Source organism: Meleagris gallopavo, chromosome 8, assembly GCF_000146605.3.
Source record: "Meleagris gallopavo isolate NT-WF06-2002-E0010 breed Aviagen turkey brand Nicholas breeding stock chromosome 8, Turkey_5.1, whole genome shotgun sequence".
Lineage (NCBI taxonomy): Eukaryota > Metazoa > Chordata > Aves > Galliformes > Phasianidae > Meleagris > Meleagris gallopavo.
This window is the reverse complement of record NC_015018.2, coordinates 14,450,860-14,467,775: the sequence shown is the minus strand read 5'-3', so window position 1 is coordinate 14,467,775 and position 16,916 is coordinate 14,450,860. Positions and strand designations below refer to the sequence as shown.

General features: G+C 42.9%; 1 protein-coding gene across 1 annotated transcript in view; it reads left to right on the top strand.

Annotated features, from left to right (window-relative positions):
• The first annotated feature begins 16,226 nt into the window (after window positions 1–16,226).
• The window catches only part of KAT6B (lysine acetyltransferase 6B), a 92,037-nt gene continuing 91,347 nt past the window's right edge, over window positions 16,227–16,916 (top strand). Inside the window, 1 exon segment of the mRNA XM_010714372.3 lies at window positions 16,227–16,768. The gene's annotated coding sequence lies outside the window, so the exon portion shown is untranslated.

Genomic DNA, 16,916 nt, shown 5'->3' with positions numbered 1-16,916 from the left:
AAAAGAAGAACCAACTGGTTTCCTTACCCTACAGTAGCAAGTGTATCACCTCATGGGGCAGTGCATTCAGTGCTTCTGTCAGGCTCTGCATGGGGGGAAACACAGTGGCAGCAGGTGGCCATCTTGTCCGTACCTTGGAGGAGAGAGAGGCCTTCTCAAGAATCACCCACAGAGCATTAAAACAATTACTTAATACACTAAGATTTAACACTTTAAAGATCATATCAGAGGGTCATTCAAAGTCTCCAGGCAGTGCCATGTCAATGGAGCACCACATTAGAATTTATGGTTCACTGATTCTTACTGCCTGCCACATTTTTTCTAGATGGAATTGGGGAAGGCCTTATGCAGTAGAGAGGCCTCTACATGCCACAAGGAAATAAGCCCTGGATGGACTCTTTCGCAAGTGGTGCAGCAGGCTGTGTTAGGACCCTGTGTGAAGGCAGGTCTGGGAAGAGCAGATTGGGCAAATACCTGGTGAGGGTGACCATCCCCACAGCAGACAACAGCCCTCCTGCTCAGACTGATTCTTCACCCAGTGTTCCCATTATAGCACAGCACAGTTGTAATAATGTTTAGACATACACTACCTGCCAGAAGTGGGTTAATTCCTGCCAAATTAATGATATAATAAATAGCAACAGTGTGGAAAACACTGTCCTACCCCCCTAGCAATGGATAAATCAGCTTTCCCAGCTCAGAGAACAACTATTAACCTGAGGTCTGCTGAGGCTTCTCATCCCGTACTCTACATGTGGAGCCCCACACTATGCCAGCAAAGCTGAGGTCCTCTGGAGGGCTAGAGCCCCAGCAGACCTTCCTCTGCAGTTTCTGAGCTTACAGACAATAGCCTTGTTCATTTTCATATCCTTAGAGCCTACTTTTTAAAGCATTTAACCAATCTCTTCCTTTTTTTTCACAGATCTTGAGATGGCTGACCAGCACAGTGTGCACTGATGGTTTTAAATAGCCATGTCTGAGAGATGAGAACTATTAGCATCTGCATAGATATACGGAAAATGTCCACAGATTCAGGGCATGCATCAGCAGCGAGCGGAATTCCTGTGAACAGTCCCGTCGTTCAGTACAAAAAAGAAAATATTTGTCATTGCTCTTTCCCAGAATGTTTTCACAAAGGCAGCTGCTACCTGAGCTGTTATTTGGGTTGCTGAACAAGTGAGCATCATCACAAGGAAACAAACACACAGGCAGGTGTATAACCATGCTCATTTGCTGCTTTTTGAGGGCAGGAGGAGGGTGATGTAATTAGCAAACACATGTTTAAATTTTTAATTAAGAGTTTTAATGGATTATTCACTGCCTACCAGAACACACATGCTTTTACTTCCTTGCTCTCCTGGGCTGGGTTCCTAAGGAAACCAGGCTCAGTCAGTTGTGCTGCTGCCAGCCTCCCTTCCTCGCTGGGGCTGAGCTCTTCAGGGTTCATGGCAGGCCAACGCCACTTTTGTGGTAAAATCACGACTGTGTCACAACACTGCGGTTGCAAAAGGCTTGAGCAGCTGCAGGAGGAGTCCAGCCATAGGCACAAAAAGGCTTCTTCAGGAGCTGGGCCCCAGCGTGCAGCCAAATCAGCTGAGGCATCCCAATGTGTTGATCATGGTTTCTCTGAACTCTTTGACTTTTTGCAAATTTTATTTTTTCATCTTATGATGCTTACTGGTGCTGTGATATTCACTGTGGTGCAGTGTAGGAAAGGCTTTGGCTGGGATTGGTGTGTCCAGCAAAGGAGCTGGGCAGCTCCCAGCTGCACTGTCTCTAGGTTGGCCCTCAGCCCAGGCAGCCAAGCTCCAGGAGGGTGGCTGTTCTCAGGGCCCTTCGACAGCCTCTGTCTGCATGCGTTTGCTCTTGTTTAACTATGGTGGAACAGGTTGGAAAGTTGCTATGCAATGTGGAATGGTCCCTGTTGGCCTTAATATCTGCAATCTTCCCTTCTGGATGTAGATTTTCGAAGTATAATGGCTGCTTGTTGCTTTTGGTCTAGCAAATGTTTATTCCGTCCCTGAGGAAATGGTGAGGCTGCTCAGCACCTGCTGGTGCTAACGGACATGCTGCTAAACATAGGATGGAGAGGACCCTGATGGTAAGCACCACATGAGATGGATGCCCACCTCAGAAGCCCAAGATGCAGTCATAAACATTAAACTGCAGAAGCTGAACAGCCAGAAACGAAACACATCATCACAACCAAATAAGAATTAAACAAAGAAACTCTTCTATATACACGCAGTTTAATCAGAAAAGTGATTTTGTTGCAAGGGTACAAGCTGATCTGCTGTTCTCAGAGCTACATGAACTCTCCTACCAGAGGAACTGGGGTCTTATGTAGGACCTGAGCTCTCAGCACAAGAGCTCTCAGTGCAGCACAAGAGCTGCATGCTGCAAAGTGAGCTGCCAGAGAACTCCTAACACAGACTGCAAGAAGATTCTTGTCCCATAATTGGAATCTGCATGTTTGTTTTGATTGTTGCACTGCAAAATACCTCAGCGAAGCTACAAAAGGTATATTTGACATCTATTTCTGACAGGTTTTTCTACATTCACCAAAGCAGAGTTTTGTGTGCCTTCTCTTCTGTTGTATTTACCACATTAATTATCCATGCATTAACACAGTTTACAATCACTTTCATTTATGTTAGTGCTGCATTCTCACTTTATGGGTAACTTTGTTTACCAATTCCTTCCCGCTGGCTTGCCTGAAGGTAGTGCTTTGTTCTGCACCAGCACTGCCCTGCTCAGCTGCAGCATGGCTCTCCAAACAAGGACCATGCTGCTAGCTCTGTTCGGAGGATGGCCAAAAGAGGGAAGAACAATTGTACTGCCATCAGTTTGCATTGGTTGTTCTGCTTAAATTCTGGGCCACTACACTCTCCTAAAGGACTTTCCCCACAGACAGATTGGGATTGGTCTTTCTGTCGGAGCTGTTGTTTGAGTGGACGTGGCAAGTCTTGTTCAGACTCAGAGCTTGCTGCAAAAGGCATATTTCCATTTCAGTCAAACAAGACCCAGCCTGAGCTTGGTTGGAGAAACAATCTTGGCACTTCAGAACCTCACCCCCGCCCCCACATCTCTTTTGTAGATAAGGTGGTGAAAACAAATGTTGTAGGAGAAGAATGAAATCATAAATGTTCTGGCTCTTCTCAGCTTGCTTGAGTTTATCGTTTGGGTCTGAACATTGTTACTGCAGTTTTTCTGGTAATCTGCTTTTTTTTTTGTTTATTTACATTATTTTAATAGCCTATGTGTAAACTCATAATAATGTGCCACTACACTAAGAGTATGTTACATGCATGCATGAGCATGTGCCTATAGTTTCATACAGTTGTGAAGTTGTTTGAATCTTAATGCAGAAGTTGTTTTCTTGTATTGTTAATTTTTTTACCACCTTTCCAGGATCCTGCCCTAAAATAACTGTATTACTTTATGAATAAGATTGCACTGACTTTTAAGATATAATTCTCACTCTATGCAGTAATTATAAGATACAGTTTAGGTTTGTCTATCAGTTTAAGATACATATGACAGGAAAAAAGAATCAGAAATAAGCAGCTGATGGAGGACAAATGTTGCATTGAGTGGAAATATGGACAATTTTTCCAGCTCCCCTTTCAGCAGGAAAGCATCTATCAAGAACTGAAATGAAAAGACTGAGAACATTTGGCTGGACTTCAGACTGATTCTAATGATGATTCTTCCAAAAGACTGAGTTCTCATAGCCAATAACATTTGCTACACCTTTTCCATGTGCAATTTTATAAATCAAAAGGCAACAGATACCACAGAAAGGCCTGAAATGATACGGATGAGCTTTCCAGTGAGCCTCCAACGAAATGCAGAAGTCAAAGACCATTTCATTTGGCTTTGCTATCATCCACACAGCACTTCTGTAGAGTATTGACTTCACTGGAGCTGCTCACATAGATGTTTGTAGTGGGATTTTTGTGTATAGCAGATTCTTGCAATGTGGAAGGTTTTCTTTTCTCTGGAAGTGCAATATGCAAACACACTCCAGTGATGCAAACCAGAGCTCACTTATTGCAGCTTATTGCAGTGAAATAGCTTCATCAGTGCAAGCACCCAGCATCCTTTTACCCAAGTGCAGCAAGATCTCAGTAACATATAGAAGGTTTTGTAGGATCAGGTCATTATTTGTATAACATTAAAGTCCTGCACTATGTGCTAGGTAAATGTATGGTACTCTTCACGGCATTTGTTTATTAAGACCACATGAAAACACAGAGCACACCTGTATGTCAGAATGTATAAGTACTGATGACCCTGACCAGCTTTACCTGGGGCTTCCTCCCTCCCCCCCAGCTCCCATCCATAAGCCCTAATTCAGCTCAGTCTTGGGCTATCCAGCAGAAGCATTAGTTGCTAGTTGTACTGCTATGCATATGCCTGGCTACGGGTTTATTTTATTCAGGTTGCAGTTCATATGCTGAATTCTTCTCTTCACCTTGGTACTATCTCTTCACCACAGGCCTTCTGTTAGCTATCGGACTGCCCAGCCTGGCCTCAGGATCTGCCTCTTCACCACAGGCCTGTGTGGTGAGCTTCAATCTTGATCAAACCTGGTTGTGGTTTTGGACTCTGCCCTGCCCGGTTGCCAGCCCGTGTGTCCCACTGGCTGCTGGCCTGCTGCTGATATCTCATGTAAGTCCAGGAGCTGATGGAACGTAAGAGATGAGTAAAAAGCTATCACAAAAACTTGTGAGTAATGGTTAGAAATGGTGATTCAGCACCCATGCTACTGCTGGGATGTGTCAGATGAAGGATTTCTTGTCGCTTGTCTCAGACCTTGCTTCAGCAGTATGAAATATTGATTGTGAATTAATTAGAAACAATTCTACTACATGATCATAAAATTGTTTTTCTTTCCATGAATGGATGTAGCTCATTTATCTCTGTCAAAAGAACTTGTATCAGTCTCTGAATTTCACTTAAGTCTTCTGAAGTTTTAGACTCTTTTTATTTGGGATTTTAGAATTATGCATGCAGTTCTGAGCACCTGAGTTCTTTTGGTTTTTAAATGTGTTTCACAGCTGCAGATGATCCTGCCTTCTTAAGCATAGCCATAAGGCTCCCATGTGCCAGGAGCCCGGCACCCAGCACAGCTGGTAGGACACGTGCAGCCTGGCGCTGCAGCAGAGGATAGGGCAGGGCCCTGGGCTGAAGGCACGAGCCTGGGGAAGCTGCCAGCTGTGGCTTGCTCAGTCCCAATGATGCCCCTCAGCTGAGCAGCACACTGCATGCAGCCCCCTTTTTTGCTGGACTTGCAATGACTGCTGTGCTCTATTGTAATTCACCATGAGAAAAGAAGCCAGACTTTTGTCACTGGCAGGCAGCTGCCACTCTGGAATGATGCATGCCGTGTGGAGTGCTGATTTTCCTGGGCTCTGACTACATGCATTTGTCAGGGGAATCTGGCATGTAGTGGTGCTTCTTGGTGCACATGGGGGATAGGTTTATTTCTTCACTGCATATTTGGTGACCTGTTGCATCTTTTGATCTGAAGAAAAAGTCTTGTACTAAACTGCTGGAAAAATGTAAGATGCTGCTGAAATCAACTGTTGTTTGAGTCCGTATGGATCATGTGATGTCTAAAAGCTTTTTTTCCCCCTACAACATGGAGATTAAAAAAAAAGAAAAAAACAAAAAAGAGCAACAGTTTCCTCAAGGGCAGCATGGAGTCCCTCCACTCGAGCAGTCAGTCCTGCCTGTAAAGCTCAGCATGCTGAATGTTGTTAGACTTGTGATAGAGATCACAGTAGTGTCAGTTCTCAGATCAAAGAGAAATAAAGGATCATGTTCCTGTCCCAAGAGAAGGCAATTGGTTTTGAAGGGCTGTCAGTCCTGAAATTTCAAATACAAACATGTACATATGCCTGCAAAGTCAGTCTTCTGAATGTGTGAATAACCTTTCTCCAGACTGGATTTTGTAGCACAAAGCCCTCTGAAAGGCAGCCTGACACAACTGGATGATGTGGTGCTCGTTTGAATGTTTAGGCTAAAAATACTTCAAAACAGACTTGAAGTAAAAGAAGCAAGTGGTTACAGGTTGCTGAATTGATTACTGGTGAGGAATACAGCAACTGTTTACTCTAGATAACCACTGCAATAGAGAGTAATAAAGGAGAACTGATTTGGGACTATCATTGGGATTGCAGTAGTTTAAATACTGGTGAGGAGGGATTTAAACTGACCTGAACCCCAGGAACAGTCTCTTGATTGCCCAAGGTCTTCAGTCTATGAAGCACTGAGGACATGTTGAGAGAATCTCTACTTGGATCACTCTGAGATAACTCGTAGAGGGAGGCTCACGACTAAATTCTTTGGTCATTCTGGGTTTTATTTGCAGACCATCCTTAAGTCTAAGCTCTAAGGAGCACCTTGCAGGCAGGGATCCTGCTGAAGGAAGAAAATTTACCAGCTTTTCCCCATTTGAATCTGTGGGTCTATGTCTCATGCTTTCCTTCTGTGATATTATGCTTGGAACACTTAAAGAACTGGATTATCAACCCAAAACAAATGATTCCTGTCCTTCTACCTTCTCTTGAAAGGGAAAAATAAAAAATAAAAAAAAGAGAATTTCAAATAGATCAAGAAATTCCAAACTGAAGTAGGCCCTTCTGTTGATATGGTGAGGCTTTGGTGTCACCCAACCCTCCCAGACATTGCTGCCTGTGCTAAGTGGGAGCTACAGTGCTCCAATCAGACAGCCTTGGTGGCAAGAGTGGGAAGCAGTGAGCGTGGTGGGCTGCGGGTTAATTCTTTATGAAATGAGATTGTTGTTCATGTGTGTCATGCAACTGCACTCAAGAGACCCAGTTTTGATTGCTTATATTACCAGCTGGGAACTCTGAAGTTTGTAATTTTAGTAGCAAAAGGAGAAATGTAATTTTCTAGAGATTCTTTTTTTTCTCTTTCAAAGCAATTATCCAGTGTCTATAGAGTCAACATGTAAACTCAGTGCTAATTCTTTTATGAGAGGTTAATTTTTATAATAGGGGAAAAAACATGCAGCAATTGAAATTGAATGGGCTTATCTCTATATCCAGAAGCACCCTCCCAAGCTGAATGCATTATCTTTGACAATGCCCAGCATTCGCACAGACAGGAGCATTTCTGAGTTCCAAGTCTGCTTCAGTCCAAGACAGTATGGTGTCATTCCTACATAACAAATAGGAAAAGAGTAGCAAGGAGCTTCCAGCAAGACTAGAGACAGTGCCATGTGTTTAACACTTGGGAGACGCTGCTGGCTACTACTGTTTCATCTCTTCAGCAATATTAGTGTCTTTTCTGAGATAGGTGTATGTAGGCACAGGAATTCGGGGCCTGATTTTGAGAGGAGATGACAAGAGAAAGAAGTAAGGCTTATTTCCCTGAAGCTAATGAAAGTAGAAATATTTTTCTTACATTCTTGAATTTTCTCCATTTATCAGTAAATATTCAGTGTTTTCATTTTAATCAAATTATGGCACTGGATTAAAAAGTCAAAGCGCAGTAGTGAAAACATTGAGTTTATTGTGAATGCTCGTTCTTGGAGGTGTCGCCTGCATTCAGATAGTTTCTACTCCACAGTATAAGTGGTCTTTCAAATTTTACTGTGAGGAAAACTTATAAATAGATAATTTCATAATCTTTAGAAAATCCCAGCAATCCCAGAAAGAAGAAAATGCATATTTCCACTATAAAGCATTTGTTATTTTCTTATTCGCTATTACTACTAATTCAGTGATCTCCTATGTGTTTTGGCATTTCCAGTGAGAAAGTTATTTTTATGATGTAAAGAGTTTACTACATATATTTTTAGATTCCTTTCCTGATAGATAATTTGATATTTGCTTTTTTTTTGATTCTTTTATGTTTCCCTTGCTTCCCAGCAAAAGCAGAGGCGACAGATGAGCTCTTTATTTAACTTCAAGTTATTTTAATTTAGTCCAGGTTAATTATTTTGTGTGTCTACTGAAGATTGCTTCATTTTCAGGAAATGAATGTTCAGCTTTACCTGAAAAAGAAGGAAAATGAACAGATTTGTTTTTAAAAGCTTGTCATTAATACCACATACTGTAACTTTGTAAGGCTGATTTAAAATCCCAGTCACTCAGAATACAAAAATAAGCCCAAACATGCAAACACTTGCAATACAATAGTGAGCTCACCAAAGTCAGAGGAAACCTTTCACTGGTTTTAAAGGATGTTGGATTATTCCCTGAAGCAGGCGAATAACACCACAAACACACACCTGAGCACATCCACTAAAAATGTGAAGGCTCTTCAGCTGCAGTCACACTCCTTGTTCAGACAGTGGCACAGCCAGGTGAGGGCTCATTGCCCTGGGTTCTTGCTGCTCCACACCTGTCTATCTGCTCATGCTAAACTACACCCATAATCACACCCCAACCTCATCCGGTTTAGTTGATGCACATCTAATAGAAGATCACTGCTATACATATGGAAGATCTCCACGCTTTCTGTGCGGAGCTCTATGTAAGCAACAGCAGAGGGGGTACCTCACTGGAGATGCAAGTAAAGCACCCAGCTCTGCTGCAAGACAATAGGAGTTGATTAACTCCCAGCTGAGCTTTTGAAAATATCCGACTTTGTTCTTAGGCCACCCTTCAGCTGAAAATAGTGCATAGGGAATGCTACTGGTTGCAGTGAAGCAGAATATTCATCTTCATTCTTAGCTCAGTTGGCATGATACCTCACTTAGCAGCAATAAGCTAAGATTTAAAAAATAAAAAATAAAAAAAAATAAAAATCTGGCAGCCCAGAATTAGCAGTGGGTGAAATGCTGTGAGGAGCATGGGAGGCAGCGGTGGTGTTGTGGAAAGGCACAGGGCCTGATTATCCAGGCGTTGAGAGGGATGGAGAAAAAAAAAACGGGATGTTCTGCAGCTTAATTAATGGAAAGAGGCTTGTGCATCTGACAGCAGCCCCTCTGCAAGGTGAATTCTTTCATAAAGAGCCTCATTCATGAGTTGCCAAGACATCCACAACCTATTCTTGAATTCACACAAAAATTAAAAGAAAAACAACTGACTGGCTAATTTAGCGACTTGCAGGATGCAGCTGGTGCTACTGTTTTCACAAAAAAAAAGGGCCTTTTCCCTTCCACCTCCCAACCATTCCAGTCTTTCTCCCCACCCCCAGCTATTTTGTATCCTGCTGCACCAGCCAGGAGTGTGACAACTCCCTGACTTAGCTGGCACTGTGGGATATCGCATAACAAAGGCGAATGAGATGTGGATGACAGGGGGGGTTCTGGCCAGGGCTGGGGAAGCGATTCTGACCCTCTCCATCAGCTGAGAGGTGGAACTTGCTTCTGTCTGTGAGTTGGTGTTTTTTGTTTATTTGTTTGTTTGTTTTTCTGTTTTGTTTTAAAGAAATAAAGAAAGGGCTTAATTGTGCTGGATAATGCAATTTCTTTCCTGGCATCTTGATAAATCACCAGCTAACTATCCCATGTACCACTGAGGAGACAGTTTGTATAGCTCAATACATATGAAGATGCTTCATGTTTCCAGCACTGATATATTATCACAGAATCACAGAATGGTCAAGGTTGGAAAGTACCCCAAGGATTATGAATCTCCAACAACCCTGCCACATGCAGGCCCACCAACCTCCACATTCAATACTAGACGAGGCTGCCCAGGGCCCCATCTAACCTGGCCTTGAACACCTCCAGGGATGGGGCATCCACAACCTCTCTGGGCAGCTTGTTCCAGCACCTCACCACTTGTAGTAAAGAACTTCTCCCTGACATCCAACCTAAATCTTCCCTCCTTCAACTTAAAATCATTTTCCCTTGTCCTACTGTTATCTACCCTTTCAAAGAGTTTACTCCCCTCCTGTTTAAAGGCTCCTTTTAGGTACTGAAAGGCTGCAGTGAGGTCACCCCATAGCCTTCTTCCTCAGCCTGTCTTCATAGAGGAGGTGCTCCAGCCCTCTAATCATCCTTGTGGCCCACTTCTGGACCTCAAATATTATGATCTCAGCTCTTCCTAGCTGCTACAGTAGTTCACATTCTCATTACCTGACTCAGAAAAAAACAAATCCCACCTGCCCCCAAAATCCCTTTTCACTCAATTTTCCATCCCAAAGGGTATTTAATACAAAATCCTGCTGTGAGTGACAATAATTTAAGAACCAGTTAGGTTGGGAACTCTAGCAAGCCACTGGCTATTTTTAAAATAGTGTTGAGCAAATCTAAAGGTTTCTGAAAGGTGTTTGAATTGATGTGGTATATTGCCATCTGACTCTGACAGGCCTCCTGGTGTAGCTAACACAGGTAGAGCTGCTCTGGCATCGACAGCTATGGGAAGTGACTGAAATAAATTGTTTATGTGGCCAGAGCTTTATTTAGCAAGGGAATCTCACAACTAACACTGCCAGCAAAGAAAGTAAAGAAAGCGTCATGCAGACTTTGCTAAAACTCCATCTGAGACAGTGATTGTGCCCTTGAGACCAACCCAATCCTGCCTGGTTAAAAGCTGCAAAAGGAGAAGGTTGCAGATGAGGCTGCTCAGCTTCCGAATGACACAGAACAGACCTATGGTTTTTCTAGACCTGAACTCAGCAAATTTAGAGCTGGTTTGTCATGTGGGTTATTTCCCCAGCTCCCATCTTTCATGAGAAGGTGGGTGTGCCAGGAGATGCTGAGCAGAAACCGAAAGGGGAAGTGCTCCAAGCAGCTCTGCAGTAGGTGAGGGCTTTCTCTATCCGTTGAGCCTGAAATGCGATGGGTGTGCCTTTTGCTCATACTTCTTATTGCTGTGGCTGCTTGTCTAGTCCTGTTATACACCGAGGGCTGTGCAGAGTCAGAAAAGTCTCCAAATTAGGTGCCTGGTAACATTGCAATTTCTACAGCTTATTATTAGGATTTTAAAAAATGCAGCAGAAATTGGAGGAGGATAGGATTAATAAAAGTAGGGTCAAGCTTTCTCCTCCCACTTTTTCTCCATGTTTCTCGGCAATGTTAGACCATTAAGGGACTGCCAGCATCTTCAAGTCTGGAATTTTTCCCCTGGCTAAAACTGAGCTAGAATGTAGTACACCACATCACAATTGGAAGTTGTGAGGATTCATTCAGTCACATTAAGGACTGACAGGATCCTTCAGTGGCTCAAAGTAACCTTATTTAGCAAAGCTGCCTTTGCAATCTCTTTTATTGGCTTCTAAGTTCAGAGGATGTCCTTTCCATCTGAAGGGCTCAGCAAGGCTTTCTAGAAAGGCTTCCTTCCCCTCCCTTTTCCCTCCCCTCTCTTGTCCAGTTGGATCTGGAGAAAGTTATAAAAGTAATGTTCATTAAAACAGAATGGGAATATTCCAGCAGTTTGGAGAGTACAAAAAGCTGTTGGAAAGCTGTGAAAAGGATTTTGTGCGAACTCAAAGAATCCCCCCCCTGTTATAAAGTGACAACCCAATATCCCCAAAGGGAACAGCAGGAGGGAAACCTAAACCTGCGGACAAAGTCAACCGATAATGATTGGAGAGTTAATTACTTTAAAGCTCACAAAGACAAGCTGAGGTGTTAAAATGGTTCCTGCAAACAGCAGCATCCTCCCCTTTCACCTAGCCTAACTAATCGCAGCAGGACGGTAGCAAGAAGGACATGAACGGCCCCTGATTACAGCAGCTTTCACTCGCTCAGAGCAAACTGATCCCTATTTATTTTCAGTTCCATCCGTCATCTCATCAGCTGTCCTCACAAAGCATTAATGTGTATGTGTACAAAAACACAAAGCTGCTCCAAGTTCAGTGATACTGAGTGATATAGAAGCCTGCAATATCCCCGGCCCTCCTCCTGGGATTAGCCTAGAAAACACTACTCTTGCACTCTTACGGCAACAAAATGCTTCCTGTCATATCAGCGCATTTTATGTGGTAAAGGGAGAAATTTAAATCCAATATAAATATAACTAATATTTTACTGTGCGGCCTCGGTGATAATCCTTTTCAGATAATTTGTTTTGGGTCATGCTGAGATTCCATTTGTGAGGTAGCAGGTAAAGACTACAGAGTTTAAATACATCAATAGGAAGTATTTCAGGTGACAGTGATTGTTACAAAAAATCTGATAACCCACTGGACTAATAAGAATTGATTACCATTTATTAAAATGGCTATTAATCACTTACTAATGCTTTATAATGTGTATAAAAGAATGTGTTGTGAGATACTGTATATATGAAAGACATTGCTGCACAGGATACTGTCATCTGAAAGAACCACCTGTTTTTTGTGCTTTGCTTTTGGCCTTGTTCCATTGTGCCCCTATATCTTTGTTCTGCTGCTTCAAACATGTATAATACAGCAAAAAGACACAGGGTTTCAAATGTGCATTTTGAGCAAGTTTCTTCTCCTGGGCTAGCACAGCTATCTCCATGACAGGACCTCCTGTGACTAGAGCAAGACCCTTGGAATCCAGGTGGACAGATTCTTCCTTATGTTGGCATCCCCTTCTGATGGCTGTGCTCTGTTCTTTGTACCCCTGATTGGAAAACGGGAAAAATAGTATGCATTCATCTAACAGAGCTCTTATAGGAACTAATTAATTAAGGATTGTGAAGTACTTTGATCTGACAGCGTGGAATATTTGCTGGAGTAGAATGGAACATGTGGGATTTATTATAAAAAGTCACTGTCTCTGTCCCTGTGGGATGACAGCTGATCTACCACAAACATTTATTTCCAAATTATAGTATCATACCAATCTCAGCTCTTGAGTTGAGACTGCTGTAGCATTTACCTTATAAACTGTTAGTTTCAGGAATTAAAATGCCCCTATATCAATAAGGTGGCAGCAGAAGACTATTATATATTTTTATTCAAATTTATTAAATGTAATAGATGAGACAGCAAATTATCAGTAATTGTGCCCATAGGTTATTCACTCCATGTGTGTATAACTAAATGCATGTATACATTTGTATGATACATAGTATAGTTAATTAATACTGTTTAAATAGTACAATGATGCTCTGTTGCGGGCAGTAATGCATATCCCCATACAGAAGCCAAGAAACCTGTTTGTATTTAGCTGGGTAGACTTAGTTACATGGATTAATCTTTCAAATGGAATTGCAACACACAGGGCTGTAAAAAGAAAATCCTAAGTTAAAAAAAAAAAAGAAAGAAAGAAAGTTTAAATCTAGAACAAATATAAAGTTGAAGGTCAGGGATGCATGGAAGGTGCTGAACCCATGGCAGGTAAGCCAAGCAGAGGAGGTAAGTAAAAGTAAAGAATATATGCATGAGGCCAGTCAGCGGGGACATGCTTGGGATAGCTGTAGAGGCTGAGAAGACTGCACTCTTATAGTGAATTTTCTGCCCAAGGTCACTTCTTTCAGCAGCTTGTGCCAGGGAAGGCAATTTCCAAGTGAGTGTACTCACATATGTGGGTACGTATGGTAATAATAGAAAGAACATCCTGGCTTTGTGAAAGGCAGAGAAAGTTTTGCCACTGACTTTGATATGGGTCAAAACTTCACTCTCAACAGCTCCAAAGATCCATAGAGATCTGTTGCTATAACAATTATATGAACAACCATATCATTGTTCCTAACTATGCTGCAACCTCACTGACTGTAATGGATTTCCACCAGTGATTAAAGCCCTCGAAGAAAAAATCTTATATATGGCAGAAGTTAAATGCACAAAAATATTTTTGCTGATTTCAGACAAGTGTCTGAAAATTTCTTTCTGTACAGTGATGAATCTGGTCTGCATGTGGCTAGGCTTCATTTAAGTCTCCAGCCTGACTTACTATAGTCTCACTGCTCTACATATAGTAATCTTCAGATTTCAATTTTTTGAGAATTGAATTTAACTCAGACCATGCTCCCCCCTTCTTGCTTTCTCTTCCTTGTGATTCAAAAATAGCCACTGTACATGAGGTTTTGGAAACATCCTAAGGACAGTTGAAAGTAAGGATATGGTTACTATGAACACTTCAATACAGATGTGCAACCAAATATATTTTTCCAAAGGGAGGAAAAAAAAAAAAGGGGTGTTTACACTGTAATTGAAGCAAGGAAATTAACAGAACAGGGTGAACTGACCCATAGAACTTCCTTCTAAAAGCAGACGAGAGTGTCTTTGAGTTTAGAGAGCATTATATTTTTTTTTACTTTTAGTAATAGGGATGTATTTTTAGAAGATGGGATGGGTATATTTGATGTGAAGGCGTCCAGACACTTGTTACTATCTGGGGGCATAAACTGTCTTTGTACCTCATCAGTTCTATAGAGTATGTGGGAGAGTAAATGCCCCAGAGTTTTGCAGTAGTAGACATGTTCAACTTTTATTTGCTTAATTTGCTTATTTGAATTGAATTGCTTACACTGACTTTCTTGATGGGCTTATAATTTTTCAGTGGTTATTTTTAATGTAGCTTCAGTTTTAAATAGGAATTATTGTGTTTACACACAAGAAAAGAAGGATTTCTTATCTAGATCACAAAGCAAAAAGCGCCTAACATACTAGACATTCTTGGTTAGCTCCAAAGTGTTTCTGGCACGTATGGTTTGTCTGTGCAACACACATTGTTTTAGACCACCAATTGTTTTTCAAGTTGAACTGCCCAAAATTCACATGTTGCAATTCTTTTGAAATAGTAATACTGTTTCTTGGGACAGAGTAAAATTGACAGTGATAGAGGATCTAACCTCATTGGAGAATGATTAACCAATAAAGAAGTTCATGTGCTTTACATAGTATTAGATACACCTGTAAATGTCAAGATCCATAGGACTTTATCTTCAAACAAAAGATTTTTGAATATAATAAAACCTGGAACTCAATACCTAAGGATATATTGTCCTCTAAAGTTTATTTTTATAAAAAGAACAAATACACGTATTTAAAGTAGAGACTTTTATGATTTTTTTTCTGTGCTATTCTTCAGCACACTCATAATTTTAAAATGGCCAAACAGATTGTCAAGTTTTCTCCAGTGTTTTGTTTCCTGAACTGGGACGTACCATGCCAAGTTTCAGTTTCAAGAGATTATTTTTCTCTCTTACCACTGAACAAGTTGTAAATTTCCCAAGGAAAAAAAAAAAAGAAAAAAGGTCTATAATGGAAATGTTGACACAACATTCAGAATACTATTGCTACAAATTATGCTGTAATGATTTACATTGTTTCCAATAATTTAAAAACCATTTTCAATCACAGCCAAATCCTGCATAATACATGAACTTTGAAGGATTTTCCAATAAATATTAGGTTACTACACATTTCAGTTTGCTGTTCTACATTTAAAAGGCTGCATCTGGCCATTAAAAGACCAGCTCCTCAGTCAACAGGTACGGTATCACAGCTATGCGCTGGAAAAACATTTTCACCTGGTGATGTCTGTAAGTAGGTCATTCAATTTTACAGCGCTCTGAAACACCGCTAAGGAGCTTCCTTATTCAGTATCCACAGGAATTGACTGAAAAAAAGTTGCACTAAACCTAAATGGCTAATATATTATTATGGAAACATTTTTTCCCGTTACTGGCCTACGTGCAATACATGATCTAGGAAAGACCTTGTTGATTTATTGTAGGAGGTCATTTGCTGCCCACTCAAGTTTCTTTCTTTTCCCCTCTCTGTGTGCACAATGATTATTATTATTTTTTTATATAAATACTTTATCTTTTCTTTTTCAGGACCAGACGTTAATCCTATAAAGCTTGGCAGAGTGGCACCCAAACACATGGCAAAGGATGTCAGGGATGGGGCTCAGGAATGGGGCTCAGGGTTGGCGCTAACTGGAGGAGCTGCCCAGGTGGGCAGGACCGCCTCCTCCTCCCTTGCCTGGTACCACAGCCCATGATACCTGGTCACTTGAGCGAAAAGAGGTGTTTGCGAACCATGACTGACAAAACCACCTCGGGGATTAAAACTTTCACGCGTTGCTTGCGCGGCCCTTGGCAGCATGGCTCCATGGCTGCACGGCCTTCCCGCCCCGCTCGCCCCCTCCTCAGCCCAACGGCGGCCGCGGGGCCGCGCCTCCCCCAAACTTTATTGCCTCCTTTTTCCCCTTGCTCGCTCTCCCTTTTTTTTTTCTTTGAGGGAAAAAGGTGGGGGGAGCTCTCAATTTCCCACTTGCCAACAGCAGATAAAAAAAGTGGGGAGGGACCTCTTCTGTCACAGCCTATGTAGATTAACCTTTCAATTAGCTGTTATCAGGTCCTGTGTCTCAGCACCAGCGCTCGCGATCCGCGCCCGCCCGCACCGGGAGGCCGGGGCTCGGGCCGGGCTCGGCGTTAATTCCTCGGCGCTAATTGCCGGCGCGGCTCCCCTCCCCCGCCGGAGCCGATCCGGCCGTCCACCTTTAGCGCCGGGAGTGCGAAGAGGCGCCCGCCGAGGAGGAGGGGAGGCACAAGGTATGCTCTCGGCATCCGTCTGCTTTTTGCCCCCTCCCGCGAAGAGGCTCGCGGAAGGTAACCGGTGCCATCCATCCGCTGCCGGGGGATTCCCTCCACCCCCCTCCCGGCTCGTCTGGGGCTCTTCGGCGTGTGTTTGGGGAAGGGGGTGGGGGAGGCCGTGTTGTTGTTGTGTTCTGGCTCTGGTTGCGGCCAGGAGAGAGAGCGAGCGAGCGAGAGACGGAGCGGGAGCGGGCGAGCGAGAGAGAGAGAGGAGCCGCGATCGCGTTTCAGGGGCAGCACATTCCGCAGGAACCGCTCTGCAGACGCACGCACGGGCAGAGAAAGGAGGTCACGGCCGGCGGAGGGAACCTGCAGCCGAGGTCAGATTGCCCGGAGTTACGCGGGGTAGCGGAGAGCGTGCGGCGGGGCTGGTTCCGCGCTGGGTGACGGGCTGCGATTTGCCGTAATCACCCTTCTCTCTCCCTCGGGCGGTGCAGAGGACTTGTCACAGCCCGGGCACTTTTTTTT